At 46.0% G+C, this 17,598-nt stretch overlaps 1 protein-coding gene across 10 annotated transcripts in view; it reads right to left on the bottom strand.

Annotated features, from left to right (window-relative positions):
- The window catches only part of celf5a (cugbp, Elav-like family member 5a), a 156,382-nt gene that overhangs the window by 29,511 nt on the left and 109,273 nt on the right, over positions 1-17,598 (bottom strand). The window lies entirely within an intron of this gene.

The raw sequence follows: 17,598 nt of genomic DNA, 5'->3' as shown, positions 1-17,598 counted from the left end.
CATCCGTCGAGCAAACAGGCAGTGAATAAATCCACACGTCACTCAGTAATTTGCTGTAGGTTCTGATTCCTTGAAGGGAATGTTTTTGATGCGCCACCCAGCTTATATAAAACAACGTGTTTTTTCCTTGCTGTGTGTCGTTTCACTCCTGGTTTAACCCGTTTAATACAGATGCGTCTTTCATATTACTTGCTTATCGGTTTCCAGTGAATTTCCGCGTCTGTCCGAATAAGAGCGATGAATGACGAACCGGGAAAAGCAGCTTCGCTTACGATATGCCTTTGATATTGATACAGTATTCTTGCAGCAATATTCTCATTTTATTTCATCATTAGATGTATTTCCCCTTTATATAATGTCAAAGCCCGAGAAAGAATGGTCTCCTGTATAAATCCTCTATTGTCAATGAAGTAAAGCATATTAAAAAAATCTTATTAATGCGTGTGCCTTTGTTAAATGACAGCAGCTCTACAAAAGGATAAGCTTTTCACAGGGCTACCTTTGAATAGCAACTGGATATGTTTGAGGACTTGCGAGATGTCAGCTCCTGGGGAAATGTTTAAAGATAGAAATGCTAAAAACTTAGTCTATGTCTTGGCTTACACAGGTCCCTGCCCCCTTCGATAAGGCAAGACGGATGAAAGGGGTGTGCCGTTGTAGTCTGTAAATCATTGTCTCTCTTTGGCACACTGAGAGCGAGAGAGCGAGCGAGAGGGAGGGGCGTTAAGGAATAAGCGCGCAGGTCCGCTCGGCAGCTCCGATTTTCAGCTGCGTGCATGCGGGAGAGGCGGAGAGAGACAGCTCGTGTCTGATGGGTTGCTATGACTACTTATACAGCAGGCTATCAGTTATGTTTCAGTGGAGTTTCAGAAGGCGCGTAGTGTGTGTGTGCGTGTGCGCGTATGTGGGGGGGGGGGGGGGTACTATCTGTTTGCCAAGTTACAGTGTAAATTCTGCTGTCAGCCACAGAGATAAGAACAAATTATTAACAATATTAGAGGCATGATAAAGAAATAATAAGGAATGAATAAACATATAAAATTAATTAGGTGGCGTACAGGAGCCGGCCGGTGATAAAGCACACTGTTCCTCTCGTTTGAGAGGAGATAAGCCGGGAGGGCGGGGGGGTTTAGATAAGGGGGTTAAGCCGGGATCTTCTGTCCATTTTATCACCCATGACTGTCAAGGCGAATCGCATTTTTGTTTGGAACGCCAGCCGTACTAATTCCTTATTTATTTGGCTTTCTGAATTAGATGTGCTGTTCAGGTTCTTCCCTTCCCCTTATGTAACTGCTCCAGTGGAGATGAATCTGCGGAGATCACAGCTCTTTGTCTAAAAAAGAAAATCGTCCAAAAGGAACATGGCTGCAGCTGAATTGCAAACTATTATTTTAAAAAAAAAAGCTTGGTTATACATTAGAGGGACGTCAGGCTCCTGTCTGGGGGTCCTCACGCCCACCGGTGGGTGACATCAAGCGATCGGAAGGTACCGGGACGACCCCTGAATAATCGCACTATTGCGTGCGCCATGCTCACTGCTGAGTGACTGATGGTCCCACATTAGTGTCACCGGTCAGAGACACGGTCTGCGGCGTCCTGGAGCCACACGGAGCCCGATAACGGCCTGGCCGACCCACTTTATTTCCCCGGCAGTGACAGGGGTTCAAAACGATCCGCCAGCCTAATACATCAGCACTTACAGCAAATAAAATCTGAGAGAGAAAAAGGTGGTTAAGAGTCCTGTTTTCCTTTAAAAATCTGTTTTATATCCTTCCAGGGACAGAAAGGTCAGAAATCATAAAAAATAAAATGGGGAAAGAGAAGACAAGGGGTTGGGCCATCCATCACAGCGGAGATGCGGGATTGAGGCGAGCATCGCGACGCAGGGAGGTAGCGGGCTGGGCGCTCAGCGTCTGACGTTGTGTCACAGTGTCATCATCTCGGTGTCGAGGCGGCTCGTCACCCAGACGGCGGGACTCCGTGCGTGTCATCGGTATAAATGCCACGGAATGGCATTGGCGAGGCCTTGATGCCGGTGCCCACCCCCCTCCCCGCGCCTGTAAATACTCCACTGGGACATATTAGGCCTCAACGGTCTGACACTCAGTCTTCAGCTCTACAGAATAAAGCGCGGAGCTTCTCCTGCACTTTAATGCTGACCCATTTCCAACGAGGTGCACACACACACACACACGCGCGGGCGCATGTGCGTGCAGAGGCGAGCGGGCCACACTCTCGCCAAACAATCCGGGAGGCTACGCTAACCGCTTCAGCGCCGCGGAGGCAAATATCAGGAAAGACAGAATTGGTGTGGCATCCGCGCGCGGCACCGGGGGGGGGGGGCTGGCTCAACCTTGCCGAATGTTGTGGCCGGATTACAAATATTGGAATCAGATATTCTTGCGGGACGGCCTTTGATGATAAGCCCTGATATATAACCCCGTCTCTTCAGCTCTCTGCTGATGTTATTTATGAACTGCAGGGACTGCTTTTAATGTGCAGCTTATGGATCCCAGCACAGAAGACCGGCTGGAAGCCTTGAGCACACAATTACCAGACAGAGACAGGTTATAACTTGTGCGGAGCCTCTCAGGGGCGTCAGCGTCGCGAGTTGGCTGCTGGTCCTCGTGCCCGCCGAAGATTGCGGCGAGGGGAGTATAAAACCCGAAATGGCTTAAATATTTTATCTGCACTATATATGTCTCAGAAAATTTACACTCAATATGATAACAAACGTGAAATATTACTCAGTGCCTTGTATTGGCTTCAACATATTACTGTGGTTCTCATAAATCCTAAAACTGCTGCTCAACATCTATACAAGCTGTATATAAACATTCACAGTACTGCAGTGCAATTTATACTGCGCCCCTTCATAATGTCATTTTCTTGTTTTTTTGGTATTACTTATGTACAGGTTTTTTTTGTTCTCCTTCACGTTTCCTGGTGTTCCTCCTAAACCCCGTTCCTCGGTACAGTACAGGGGTTTACCTTCTGCCAGCAGCTGACGCCATTCTGCCCCTTTCCTTAATTATTTTCTCATCCGCCGACTGACACTGATGCATGAGAGAAGCGCTGGTTCCTCCCTCCACCTCTTCCCCTTTGTTTCGGAGTCTCTGTCTGCTCCCCTCGCTTCCCTGCTTTTTACCTTGTGATGATCTTGGAAGGATAATGAGTTACCTTCATGCAGCGGTTCCTCTCAAGTAATTAACTCCCCCCCCTCTTTCAAAGGTACAAAATTGGCTACAGCAAGAAACAGCAAAACTTCATTAAACAGTCAGCCCAAACAGGATGCATGTCTAATGTGCATTCCTTTTACGTTCCTCTTAAAGGGGAAGCTAAGAATGTGGCCTAAGCAATTGCAAGTGTAGGGGGGTTGGGGGGGGGGGGGGGGGACTGAGAGGGGAGAGAGACGGATTGACACGCGAGCATGATCGAGGAAGGTGGAGAGTCATGACACTGTGAAGAACATGTCAGAAAGTGAGAAAGCATGTGAGTTTGCGAGGACATCTTTGTGTGGGAGAAATCAGAGCTGAGGCCAGTTGCAGATCTGGCTGGCAGTAGATGAAAGGAGCTGGGCAGGTCCCATGGTGTTTGGACTGAGCCAGCCCTCATAGGGTGGGCGAGCGCGCTTCACCACTACTGTAACCTTTTGCCCTGGCTGACACCTCAGGGAAGGTCTTTACAGCACTCTCATGCCAAGCCGATGCATGGCTCGTTAATGCATATTCATTCTGCATCCGGGCTGCGTAAGCCTGCTGCTCTTCACTGCGCCTTTAACGATGAGAACTACAGTACAGTTACAAATTGGTATGAAAAGATTTATCTTTAAGCTACAGCAGCAAAATCGATAAATATAGGTGCTGAGCAGTGCAGCTTCTAAAGTCTGCCGCTTATATCTGCTGTCAGTTATGAGTTAGAATTAACCTCACAAAGTATGTTTCATATACCGTATGTACACAACACTCTAGGTAAAGGAGACGTTAACATCCAAGTTTATTCCGCTTGTCCCGTAAAGGTCACGGTAGCAGTTGGCAGGGTAGGATGACCCAAACTCTGTTTCCTTAGCAACAGAATCCAGCACCTTCTGAGTGATACACCAGGCATGTGTTCCCTTCTGCCTTCCAAGAGCCCACGCCACATGGGATATGTCTATATCAACTTGAACGGAAGCTGACTACCCTAAGCCTCCTTCAGATTGCTCAACCCCTCAACCATCACAGAGAAGCCTTATCTCCAAATTGCACCCTTCCTTTGTTCTTTCAGTCACCCCCCCCCCTGCTCATGATCACAGGTGAGGATGGCATACCAAGAGTGTTGTGCTTAAACTCTCTTTCCACATCATCACCATTGCCTGATGCAGACCAAATCCTCATAACACCCTCGCAGTTCCATTTTCTACAACCGACGGACAAGACCACGAGATCCTTGAACTCCTCCTCCTGAAGTAGACATACCCTCATCTGAAGAGAGTACCCAACTCTTTTATTGAGGACAACTGTTGCTTCCGATCTGGTACTACTGATTCTCATCCCAGCTGCTTCACGCTTGGGTGCATGCTGGTCAAGGCCATGGATGGATGAATCCAAAAGGATGACATCGCCATTAGTCCTCCAAACAGAACATCTTTTCATCCTCAACTGCAGTTTAATATCCTGTCCATGAAAATCGCAAAGCGAAATGGTGAGAAGGCACAGCCTTAATGAAGTCCAACACCCACATTGAACAAATTGGCAGAGAATGTGGAGACAGTACTTACAGAGGAGCTGGACTGAATCCAATGACCTCGATACCCCTTATCCTAGCAGAGCCTCAACAATTGCTAAAATAATCAGCCACATACCTTCACAAAACATATATTACTAGGCTGCTGCATGACCAGGGTGGGACCCACTTTGTTTGACTGTCCCAAAGAGCATCCTTGCATAGGCTTCTCCAGGATGGCTGAGGAAGGTGATCCCAGAAGGTGGAATGATCTCTGGGCTCCTCATCCATACTTATAACGAACCATCCAATTTGACAATCCAGAGGATCTTTAGTTTTCATGTAACACTGAGATGCATCAGCCACACCACCCCAACAGTATCCACCGTCTTTGGGATCTCTAATTTAGTCTTACATACCCCTACAGGTTTATCACCATAGTAACCAGAGAGACACATGTCCATGAGGTTGACAAATTCCTCAAAGCACTCCTTCAACCGCTCAACATCCTCCCTCAGCTTAGGCAAGGTCATGTACTTTGATGTCACTGGAAAATTATTCTTTGTAGCCTCTGTGAACTCCTGCCATGCTCCATCTATAGTTTTAGCGGCTGCTCTTGCTGTGGTATTTTTAGCTTGACAGTAGCTCTCAGGATCTCCCTGCATTGCCCAGAAGGCCACCTCCTTCCACTTCACAGCCTCTCCCAATGCTGATGTCCACCAGTGGGCCCTAGGATTAAAGTACTGACTGCCCTTGGACCATAGCTTTCAGGAGCCACCTCCTCAGCTAAGCTGTTCAACAAAGTCCTTTCAGACTCGATGTCCTCGACTTCACTTTGGACACATGAGAATTTCTTCTGAAGGCAGAAAGTGAACTCCGGCTCCAGCAGCCATTTCCAAGAATCCCTTGGTGTCCATGTCTGTGGTTGTAGGTCTGTCTTGTCATCACACCAAATCCAAGTCACTACCAGGTCAGCTGACAGCTCCGTCCCTCTTTTCACCTCCAGAACATACAGCCGTTAAACACATGACACAACCACAAAGTCAAACATTGTCCTTCAGCCCAAAAGCTCTGATACCAGGTCCACTTATGAGGCTCCTTGTGTTCAGTATGAAACATTTCTCGCACAGAAGAGAAGAACACCACCCCCCTCAGTGTCAGAACTGCCAAGCTTTTTCTCCCAGTCAGTAATACCTCAAGCTTAAATTTACAAATGTACCTCATTAAAAAATCATAAAAATTGCAACATTATCTCCTTCCCTTGTATTATCACTTTTGAAGAGACAGCTGGGAACCAGGGTTTGTGTCTCCACTTTGGCTTCTTATTTGTGGAATTTGAATATTCTCCCCGTGTCATTGTGGGGTTTCTTCTCTTCCAGGAATTCCTGTATTCTCCTCTATTGTCCGAAAACATGCTAAGGTGAATTGGAGTTACCGAATTGCCTGTAGGTGTGCATGTGTGACTGAATGGTGTGCGAGTGTGCCCTGCCATGGGTCATCGGCCCATCCTAGGTTGTTCTTCGCCTTGCGCCTCTGGGATAGATGGATGGAAGCGTTATCTGAATCAACCAACCAACATGACTTTGCAAAATTCATAGACTTAATGGTTTTCATATGCAAAAGCTAAGGCACAAGTATATGTACATGATATATTTTCTCATTCATATTAACAATTTGTGTTCTCTATTTTTAAAAAGCCATTACAGTGACCCCCCACCTATCATGGGAGTTACGGTCCAGACCTATCAGCGATAGGTTAAAATCCGCGATATAGAAATAGAAAAATAGTTTTATAGTTTAAGCCTTAACATACCCCTCCCACATGCTTTAAACACATGTAAACTTGCATCGGGGAAAAAAGATGACAACTTCACGGAATGGTGCAACTTATTATTCTTATCACCGAATGCATGCACTTCAAACAAATCTTGTGTTTTACTGCTCCAGTATTAGTTTGTTCATTTGTGGTTTTGAATTTCTCTGTTTAGCTTCCTACGACATAAAAACATGAAACGCAGAGTCACAGATGCACTACAAAAAAATACCAGTAGCAGAACTTGAATTGCAGTACCGCAATGGGCTTGCAAAATCTGCCATTAATTCATGAGCCAAAAGGCACTCGATGCCTGTCATGCCGGTAACCCTAGGATCTGCTGGTGGACACCAGTGATAAGGGAAGCTGTAAAGCTGACATGGGAGGCCTTCAGTGGAATGTGGGGGGTCTGCTGAGACAGCTGAAAGGTACCAAAAGCTTGTGCATGGGAGGGGTTTTGGAAAGACCATGGAGACAGGAACCCAAGGATGTTCTGGCAAACATTCCAAACCGTAGGAGCTTGACATTGTTTATCCTGTGTTCAGCAGGAGTGGAAGAGTGCTGACCAAACCTGGGGATATTGTTGAGTTATAGCGAAACACGTGGCGGAAGTCCTTAACTGGACAGATATGCCCTCTCATCACAAGGTAGTAGTGGACAGTTCTGGTGGATCAGAATCCATCATTGTAGCTGGTTACTGTGGTAGATGTTCTGACACAGTATTAGCCTCCAGCAGGGGAGCTTCTTGTCTCCACTCCTATTTGTCATTTGCAGGATATTGAGGTGCAGCCATGACTGGACGGGTGTCCTGTGGGGGTTAGGGGCTTCAAGGTGATATCCCCGCTATTCTGCTTTTGTTATGCTTTTGGTCTTACCCAGTCAGGACGTCCAACACACCCTTGAGTGGTTTGAAGCACGAGTGCGAAGCAGGTATGAGAATCAGCATCTCCATACCTGAGGCTATGGTGCTCTTTCGGAAAAGAGTGTATTGATCCATTCAGGTGAGGGGGAAGAGTATATGCTTAGTGGAGGAGGTTAAGGAGCTCGGGATCTTGGTAAGAGAGGCTGCGAGGCTGATGGGCAGATCTGGTCGTCAAATGCAGGCTTCAGGCCCCAGGCAAGTCCTTAGTGGTGAGGCAGGAGCCAAACTGTCAGATGAGGCTCATGGTTGACCAATCAGTCAGCATCCATATCCACACACGCCTAGTCATGAGCTGTAGGTAACAATCGAGAGAACAAGGTCGCAAGGACAAGCGGCTAAGACCTGGTTTTCCCCCCAGGGACTCAGGTTCACCTTTTGCAACGGGGTGAGGAGTTCAGAGATCCAGAGGAACATGGAAATAGAGCCGCTGCTTCTTCGGATGGAGAGGAGCCAGCTGAGATGATTTGGGCACTTTATTAGGGTGCCACCTGGTTGGCTCCCAGGGGAGCTGTTCTGGGCACGTCCCACCGGGCGGAGGCCTGGGCAGACATAGTGACACGCTGGAGGGATTAAGATGTTCCCAACCATCCCTGGGGGAAAATCTCTGGGTGCATCTTTCATTCTCATTATCAGCTTGCAAAATCGGCGCCAGGCTTATGAAAGACTCGCCCTACTCCGCGAAGCCCCTCTCAGGGATTATGGCATTGTGTCTCACGTGGGCACAAGCCAAAGCAGCCCCTTTAATGCAGACACACACGGAGGCAGTGCGGCGGGAGCACCTCGTCCCGGACTCGAAACACTGACTAATCGGGACAGATGCACTGGCGAGCGCTGGCAGGCCGTCGTGCGGCGACCCTGGGTGCAGGCAGTGTGCTTTTTCCGCGCTTTATTAAAGCCCACCCACTGTGGGCCGGTCTGCAGCGGAGGGCACTATCTATTGCCTTCATCCCGGGGTTTTTAACAAGCGAGAGGGGAGTCTGGGAGCCTCGTCGCCACGGCCCTGCCTGTACCCTGACGGCTTATTAAAAATGGATTAGAGAGAGAAGGCGCGAGATGGCCGCCGCTCACTCCCTCCCGCCTCCCCAGGCCGGATCTGTTGACAGCCCCATTTGTTTTCATTTTCAGGATGTTTCGCTCGATATCTAATGAAATAACTATCTACGTATCGAGCAAAACATGAAGAGCAAGGGGCGGAATTGTCTGACTGTCACTTACAGATCTGCCAACCCGCGTCTATCTCGATTCCATTACAGTTTTGTCATCATGATATTTTACATTCTGTCACGGCCTGTAATGATTTTTATTGCCACCAGTACTGTGTATCCTCCCGGTTAATATATACTGTTTGTTTGCCCCTTTGGCCTGTTTATTTATTTACTTATTTTAAGTAAACTATCAATAGCCGAAATAAATGGCTTGGAAAAATATAACACAAATGCTTAAATATAAGTTTTGGCATTTGTATGTAGAATGTGGTTATTCTTTCCTAACTTTCTGTGCGAGGTAAGTGGCAGGAACCTTCCGGACTCTTTGCTCGTTCCCAGGATGCACAAGTGCAGCCAATCAGAGGGTGTTCAAAGAAGCGATGCGAGGCTTAAGTCCGGAAGGAGATTGGGAGCTATTTTGCTAATGTGAGACCGGGCTTTGTTTTGCTCTTGTTCTGCAATTTGGTGAGTTAAAATGCCACATCAGACAGCTTTAATTCACAGTCTGGACCGTGGTGTGTCATTGCACGAGTTAGCAAATGCTTGAACGTTACTATTATTTTATCTTTGTTTTCGTGTAGTTAAGTAAACCTCCTTCAGTTTAAGGTTGGATGAAAAAGAAATCAGGATTGGTATCGCCATGCCTTAAAAATCATGACTTTAAGTCACAAAAATCATAAAGTCATAGGGAGAAGCCAGGCACTTTAGCAATAATCTGTACAGGGAGTATTTAAAACAGCTACAGTTTGTATTGTTGCATTTAAAATGTTTTATACAACTCTAATCTCACTCTTCTTAACTGAAGTAGCAGTTATTGCGATGGTTACACAGTTATGAGAGTTGATGAGCTTCTTACATCATAAACAGCCTCACTGACGCAAAGTAACTTTTTCAGAATATTTCTATCTGAGCGGGTGTTCAAAAGCACAAAGTCGAGCAGCGAGGCGCTATGTTTGTGATTTCAGTTTCTTTTTAGGAATTACAGACTTAAGCCTCTTCGCACATGAATAAACCATTATCTGGGGGTCAGGTGGAGTGACTAAGCCCCACGGCACCTCCAGCACCACCCCTGGGAGACCCCTCAGTCACATGTTTGATTCAGAGGTGGGATGAAGAGCTGCTTTGTGAGCACTGAGGAAGTGTCTTGTCAGCACACACAGGCAACTTTTGAAGGAACGGTTGGGGTGAGGGTGGGGGAGGGCAAAAGAAAAATGTATACAGGACAGTATAGCCACATCTCCTGGCACACCGTATTCCTTCCGGAAGCTCCTGTAGACCCTCCTTTGCTGACCGACACTTTTCCCTGCTCCTTCCTTTCTCCCCTGAGCTCCCGGCCTCTAATATTCTAAACACGGGAGAGTCCACCAAGCCCCAAGCTTCTACGCGGTGACACCAAGCATAAATATCGTTTGGGCAGATGAAAAGTTAAAGGTTCTTAAGCAGTCTATTTGCAGCTCATCAAAAGGCTGATAATCTTGTCCTTTCTCGCGTAAATGCTATGAGCTCCTTAATTATAGAACAATCATCTAATCAAGCCTTAGGGAACCAGTTGTGGCAACATCCTGCCATGTAATGATTAGGAAATTCTGGTAATTATACACGGTTCTAACCTGCAAACCCCAAACTCATTTCCAGGCACTTCTATACACATGTTCATCCCAAGTCCCAGTGCCTGTCTGCCGCTCTCGTCTCCCCGGTGGCCAAATCCACGCCGCGCTCGGCCACGTCTGACGGCCGCACGTTGACGGATCTAGGTCTCAGGAAAACACGAGAGTTGCCCCTCTCACAAAAAGCCCCCCCGCCCCGTGACAATATCCTTGAGACAGGGAGTGGGGAAAAAAGCAGACAAGTAGAAAGGTTTCCGATTGCATTACCATCCCAGAAACTGGCAAAAAAAAAATTTGACTTAAAGGTTACAAATCAGGAGTAAAATGCGATTTGAAATGGTACACTTCTTTAACACGTGTGAACTTTTCCGATAAATCCATCAATTCTTGAGTCTACGGTAAACGGGCCTGTTATATTTTGATCCTCACACGCCCCTGTCAGCATTTTATTAACGAAGCCGCCTCTTTTATAGGCAGGCGCCATATCGGAGCGCCGGGAGCCTCCAGGAGGAGGCCTGGCTGTATTTCAAATATCAATTGGTGGCATCAGGGCGCCTCAGTAATGTGAAGTATTATCTGAAATTAGTTTAGTCAATTCATCATCTCAAAGGGCAGTTGGTCTGGCGCTGATTAGTTATTGTACACACTTGTCAATTAAGGCTCCCCAGAGAGCAGACGTAGTGAAGACTCCTCTGGCCCGTTATAAAACAGGGGAGGGCGAGCTTCGAGAGGGGGAGAGAGAGGAGCTGTATGGTATCGGTTACATTACGCCGTTGGAGTTAGAGTACATGGGTTGTTGTGCCTTTGTGTGCCCTTTATGAGCCGGAAGAATGCTGTAGCGATTGTCTAACATCCTGAGTGCATCCCATGATTCCGTGGGAGCAAACCACAAAATAAGTATGATTAAGTGTATTTTAAGATAATGAACCAACTGGGACAGACCCGCCAGCAGGAAGGATGTCGCTCTGCTCCTGCCCCCCACCCTGAACCTGCCCCAAGAAAAGGTGTGGTTTGTGGGGGTGTGGCGTGGGTGTGCTGCAGAGCACCCCGCTACCCCATAGCTCTGGGCACAAACCGAGCCTGCTGAGGTGCTCATTTTCCCGTGTCCCCATATCCACAGTCTGCAGGCGCCTTCCAGTCCTGGAAGTCTTGCCGCTTAACTACGCCAGCAGTCTCTGCACGCGTTCTAATCATTCGAAACGTACAATCATATCGTCAATTAGTTACGATATATTTCACGTATAAGGGATTAAATCTCTGACAGTTTTGAGTTAGGCAGGAAGCGGGGGGGCATTGAGAGACATTGAAAGGACTCGGGTGAGCTGTCACCGCAAAACACACACGTTGAAGAGACATTGGGTTTGGGAAGAGAGCTCCACGGACGGGCCGCAGGTGCCTAATGGAGCGTAAGCCAGTACCCTGGGAACGGCAGTGAGAGGGAGAGGTTCTCCTGATAAGACAGGCTATTCCCCACCTGCTCCAAAACATGAGTGTTACATTCTCTTTAACCTATCAGCCCAGATTGGATACCTTAGATCCACAAATACCAGGAAGATAGAAGTCATCATCTGAGTAAAGGAAGCGCCATGTTTACCTGCTTTGGTCTTTACGGCATACTCTAAAGTCATTATCAATATTTAATACATTAATAATTATGATTATTCTTTCGGATTAGTAGGCTGCAGTGATGTAGAGCTCAAAGCCTCAGACAGTAAGGATAACTTCCTTTGGTTCACATGGTTCAAAATCCAGATAAACTTTTCTGATCCTTTGAATAATATATCCATATAGACCACAGATGTTCTACATACCAGTGGGAGAGAAGAAGCTTTTTACTGCATACTCATGGTGTAGTTATTTGATTAACAGCACGTTTTAACCAGTAAGTATGGAAATATGCAGCTTCGGGGCCTCGCCAGAATTCGATATTTTATTTAATATTTTATGGCACAATATGGGCACTGCTTATGCTCATAATTATGCATAATTAAACACATACTTGTAATTACATGCCAACATTCATCCACTCCGACCATTTGGACCCAGAAGTGGCAAAGAAAACGAGAATCCTCACGTCTCTCACTCCCCGAACAGCAGCCCGCTGACCGGCATTGCGCTCAGCGCGTCTTTATTTATATATTTTTAGAAGCCCCTCCCCCGAGAACTCCACCAAAGGGGCAGACTTTGTAAACGCATACTGATGCGCCGCAAAACCACAGGGGTGGATGTAACCTTTCGCACAGGAAGACGATGTTATTAAGAAAGCCATTCATTTAAGGGTTTGCTGACCGTAACTGCTGTTCCCATTAGTTACCGAGCTGTCTTTTAAAATGTGAAGGGGAACAAAAAAAAAACCTAAATACCACCAGACAAAGAAGCCTGTTGCATATCACTTCCGATTCAATATTCTACCGATGACCTATAGTTACTAGAAAGCTCTCCGCCATCCTTGGATGACAGACTTATGCAAGTGAAGATGCAGCCATTACTCATAATGTCAACGAAACGATCTCTAATGTCTGATCCCGACACACATGCCCCGTTCGGCATAAATTAAACCTTTGATCCGTGGAGCTACCTGTGATTAATACGGCCCTTCTCGCCAGTGCACCTTTTAGCCGGACACTTGGGGTTCAGATCAGAATCACTCTACTTTTCGATCCTGCTGGATGGTCGCATGTCCACATAGCCCCTCGGACTCTGAGGTCGCAAGTGGGATGAGCCCGACACTCCTCTATGCTTTTTATTACATGTAGTCAAACTAATTTTGTGCTGAATACCTGTCTTGTATCCTGACCAAACTTCCCAAGTCACGTGATTTAAATTGTCGAGAGAATGCTGAAACCTTGCAGTAGCTTACACACACAAAATTAATATATTACTTCACAGATGAGGGAGTGAACAGATGACACACAACAGTCCTATTAATAGCTGCACCCACTTTTGACAAAAGAATTGTGACAATTTTCCCTTAAAGCTATGATATTTAGCCTTGGGTTGATAACGCTCCTCATTTGCATGCAAGGAAACGCCGAGATATCCGCTAACAATGGAACAATGGTGTTGGATCGCAGTTAAACCACCACACGCTATGACACGCACACATAGTTATATGTTACATCTTCTCAGTAATGGTGTGACCACAATGGAACGCCTTCACGTATTTTAATTACAGTTGGAAAGAGGCTGAGACAACGCCGCCCTGAGACAGGGGGCAGGCAGCCATCAGCCTGGGAGTCTTCAAACGTAGTTTGCCGCGAGGATGCGTGTGCTGGGGGCACGGCCGGTTGAGCACGGCCGCCTGATTGCGAGCCGGGTCTGCCGAAAACGAGAGGAGCATGCAGCACTGTCTCAGCGGCTATCAGAGAGCCTCCCAGCGCCTCTTACACAGGCCGTGGGGGAGGCGAGGGGCTCACTCCGACATCGGCTAGCGGCAGCCAGAGAGACAACTCCGTGGGCTTCCACAATGGAGGAGACAGGAGTACAAGTGGCCATGGAGGACCTGCCTGCAGCTAATGGTGCCATTATGTACCTTCAAAAAAAAAAGAGACACACACACTGTAGGTGCATCCAGTTTGCTGGAGGCTCCAACAGGGAAAATGGCATGATGCTGAGAGCAAGGGCAAATCATATTTATTTGGACTCAGTCGACAACAATTATTAAAAAACTGCTCCCCTGAACGTTGTTTTGTTGAAACTGCATCGTTCTGATTTTGAAAACGAAACCTCTATACGATATACAGACAAAAAAGTATTAAAATGCCATTAACAAATGACTGCTGCTACGGACACAATTCCACAACAGAAATACATCATCACGATTAATATTCGGATGAAGATCCACTGTTTGGAGATCACTCGCCTCAAGTCGCTTTCATTTATCACACCATCCACATGCCAATGTCCTTAGTAACTAACTAGTTACTTTAACTTGTCAATAAACGGGTTGCCTGTCCAACTGTTAATACTTACAAATCATAGTTATCAAGTAAAGGAAGTGAACAGCAAGTAGGCAGTTATAAATATGCACTGTTGCTTTAATTATACTGCTTTTGTTTGTTTTTTTATTTTTTTTTTTTAACAAAATGTGTCCCAAATATAAGAGCAATGATGACATTAATTATTAGCCTATCAGGAATATATTGTACGCCTACTTTGCATTTTATTTATTTACAGATTAGTGCCAGATGATAATGAGGCCGGATATGACATCGCGTGGTACATTTAAACACTTTGCCTCTGTGAATGTACACTACAGCGTCACGGACACTGACTTTTATTTGTCTTCCATAATTGCCAAGCACACAAAGGGCTGCTCTCAGTGCGCTGAAAAACAAAAACATTAATTAATATGGTCGGTGAAAAAGTCCTTGCAGTGAATGCACAGCGGCCTCGTATGGGGCTGTGGGGGGGGGGGGGGGTGCTGTTACGGAGAGCAGCCATAAGGACGTCAATGCTGCTGCTCGTGCATCCATGCCCCCCACCCCCCCCCCCCCCCCCCCGCCCTCCACCGACCACCAAACTCTTACAAAGTCTTTCATCCTGTTTACGAGAAACGGATACGTCCAGGCGCCTTGAAACGCAAGTCTGACGACACGCGGAAGCCAGAAGGTACAGATGAGGTGAAATACGTGCCGATGGAGGAAATATACACCGACGTACACCAATGCCGCAGAATCCAGAAAGGTCAGATAAACCAGAATCATCACAAAAGGTCATTTTTTTGCTCCTCGCATAGCACGGGATGCGTAAAGCCACATTCTTCATCTACGATAAATAAAGTTCACTACCTGATAACGTTTTTCATTTCGTATCACAGAAGACGGCGATGCGAGTTCATACTCGTGGTTTAAAATTGATAAGGATTAATATAAATATAATGACACTCCGATCCTGATATTTTGCTTCTGAGTTGGGGGGTGAAACACACAGACTGAATCTTAGCTGGCAAGGGCGAGGCAGATGTATAACTGAACAAGGGATATGGAAAAGATGAAAAAGATACGCTTTCATACAGGCGACTGGTGGAGTCAAGAGTGCTTGTCTTGCTTGGTCACGTAGCTGTTCAATGTGTGGGTACAGTTGGAGTATGGATTCGAGCATCGCCGCGCTTTTATCTTTGGACTAGGCTTTCAACAATCTGTTCCTGCGCCGTGGTCAAAGTCGAGCGACCCCAGCTCAGAGAGAGTGGCCGGGAGTAAGCAAAGCGCAGTGAGAGAACTAGGAGCGAGCCCCCGCGGGCTAAGGAATTCTGAGGCATGAAACACTGAGGATTCCATTTCCCTCTCTTTCAGAAAACAGTTCAAGGTCCTGGGATTGAGAAAAGTGATTTCTATTTCCATTTTGAGCACTTTCCAAAGCACTCAGAGCCTTTAAAAGCATGGTTACACCAGTTTAGTATCCATTACTTTTGAAAAGGGGTGGTCTTTTGTATGACTCTGAGCCCTCTCCTGTCCTCCTTGCACAGTTACGGCTGATGCAAATTCTCCCAAAAAAAAAAAATGATGAAAATGGCAAAAAAATCTCCCATAAATCTGTTATACTGAGCTCTACAACATCTCAAAAAGGTCTTGCTTTGCATTTCGTGCTGGCCAAACAGGTCTGCACATACAAGAGATTTTAAATTGGTGGTTGTTCACTTATACACACACACACACAAAAACTATATATTCACAGGAATGAATATATACAGATCCAAGCAGAATGAGTTTTTTTTATGTATAGGAGTAGACATAGTCACATTGCACTGCCGGCAATAAATATAAATTAATTGGTGTGAAACTGACACACTTAATAAATGTTTGGAGCATTATTAGGGGATCAGTTAAGATTTTTTTGGCTAACACTGCGTTCACACCTCATGACGTGGGAGAGGCTATAAATAGCATCATTTAAATTGACCAACAGCAGTGCCTGATTGACAGCAAACTGTTATGTAGAACACGTCCCATACTGCATGAATCAAGCAAGCATGAAATAGCCTGAAATGGAAGATGCTTTAAACGACTCTTTAAAACTGTTTAAAAGTGCTTTTCTTTATCATACTTGATTTGAAAGGGCACCAGTGCATTGTGCAATGATGGCTAAATAGAGATCTGTATGTCCACTATTTGAGTTTAAACTTCACTCATTCTAACACCATGTGCAGCCGTTTTACATTGAACTATTGCCAGAGAATAGGAAAGTACGCAAAGACTGATTTAAAAAGTAACGAGAACACAAACAATCGAAAATTGATTTCTTAAGTCTTCTGTTGGACAATCATCTCAACGGTAACAGCAGGCTCCACTCAGTTGAATCATGCTGAATATATAAGTGAAGATGGTTTAAATTCTTAATGTTTTTTCAGCTTTTGCTTTTTTCAGCCTTCCCTTAACCCCCACTGCTATCTCCTCCAGAGGACATATGCGGTCATTTCCTGTTGTCCTTGGGTCAAAAGAGGCAATACCTCCACATTTAGATATAAAGTAAACTTCAAAGAGAGCACGGGCTTATTTTAAACTGTTCCGCACCCTGAAGCATAGCTTCAAGGCTCTCATTGCCCTTAAAGACCCAGCGTTTATCGGCTTTGGCTCTTTTAAAAGTCATCCCTCTTGGCTTTCAGTTGTCTCCATCCTCTCCATTGGTGGAACGATACGCAGGTGAAAAATTACAGCGCGTAACTGAAAAAGGATGCTGGCCGGCAGTGCTCGAGGGCGCACTGCGCGTGTACCGACCCCCGAAAGCCACAGGAGCCGTGTTCGTACTGCGGAAATCAGAGCCTATGTTTCATTTAGCCCTCGAAGCACGATACTAGCAGTGGCTTCAGTTTCTCAGTCCTGTCCATAAACACTCCTACGCTGGTGGCTTAATGATCGTTGAGTGCTTTAACTATTTTCTGTGCATTATGTCCGAAAGTAATCATCACACAGGTATCACCAAAGCAGTAATCTGGGAAAACAGGATCTCATACAACTCACGCACTATATCACCACTAAATGGGAGATGTTATTCTATTGATGTACACATTACGATTTACTTCCTGATCTTTGAAAAGATGCATCCTTCATTTAGATTAGTGTTCTTCAACCCGGTCCTCGGGAACCCACAGATGATCCACGTTATTTCTCCCAATTCCCTGACAGACAGTCCACATTTTTGCAGGTCCTGGCAGGAAGCAAAAAAAGTGGACTGTCTTGCAGGTCCCTGAGGACCGGACTGAGAAACACTGCTTTAGAATTCTGGATTAATCTTAAATGAGCTAAATATATATCAATATATTTCACACACACAAAAAAACAAAACTGTAGCAACCAAGAGTACAAGCAGGGGAAAGACTGAATCCTGATAAACTGCACATAGTGAAGA

Source organism: Brienomyrus brachyistius, chromosome 15 (assembly GCF_023856365.1).
Source record: "Brienomyrus brachyistius isolate T26 chromosome 15, BBRACH_0.4, whole genome shotgun sequence".
NCBI classification, from domain to species: domain Eukaryota; kingdom Metazoa; phylum Chordata; class Actinopteri; order Osteoglossiformes; family Mormyridae; genus Brienomyrus; species Brienomyrus brachyistius.
Note: the sequence above shows the minus strand (reverse complement) of the source record. Positions and strands in the feature narration are given on the sequence as shown.